The following is a 595-nucleotide window of genomic DNA, read 5'->3' as shown; positions in this document are numbered from 1 at the left end:
TTGGCCACTTGTCAGAAAATAATCGTAGTTCGTCGGGGTCCCGTGTCCACCTTCGTAGGCTGCAGATAAACAACCAGATTCTGTGGACTGACTGTGACTAGCATACATGATCTCTGTCTTTATGCAACTGATTCTGTTTTGTTTTGTTTTAGAGTGCCACAGTTGCTTGTGTTATAAGCTACTGTCATCTTGACTCTAGATGTTAAATGTGTAGCTCGGCAATATATATTTTTTTCGAAGCATATACTTTGCATCTGGCCTCTTGTCTTAAAAGCTAGTCACCTTTATCATTTTCGTTATGTAATCAATAATGTTCTTATTTTCTTTTCTTTTTGTGTATAACAAAAATCTCCTTTGTTTAAGCCCTATTCTATTTCTTGAATTATTTACATTAGCATATAATATATATGGCCTTAGTAAAATGAGGATGATGGAAATAAAAAAGATGATTATGAATTACTGTTCCTGCTACTGTTAATAATAATACTTACAGTGATGATAAAACAGGTTCTCATGAATGTTCCAAGTGAGTATTGGTTCATGTTACTCAGCCTAAGAGGTAAGATTTCTTGAATTGTGAAAAGTCCAGTAAAGG

This window comes from Penaeus monodon, chromosome 31, assembly GCF_015228065.2.
Source record: "Penaeus monodon isolate SGIC_2016 chromosome 31, NSTDA_Pmon_1, whole genome shotgun sequence".
Taxonomy (NCBI): Eukaryota; Metazoa; Arthropoda; class Malacostraca; order Decapoda; family Penaeidae; genus Penaeus; species Penaeus monodon.
This window is presented reverse-complemented; position numbering follows the sequence as displayed.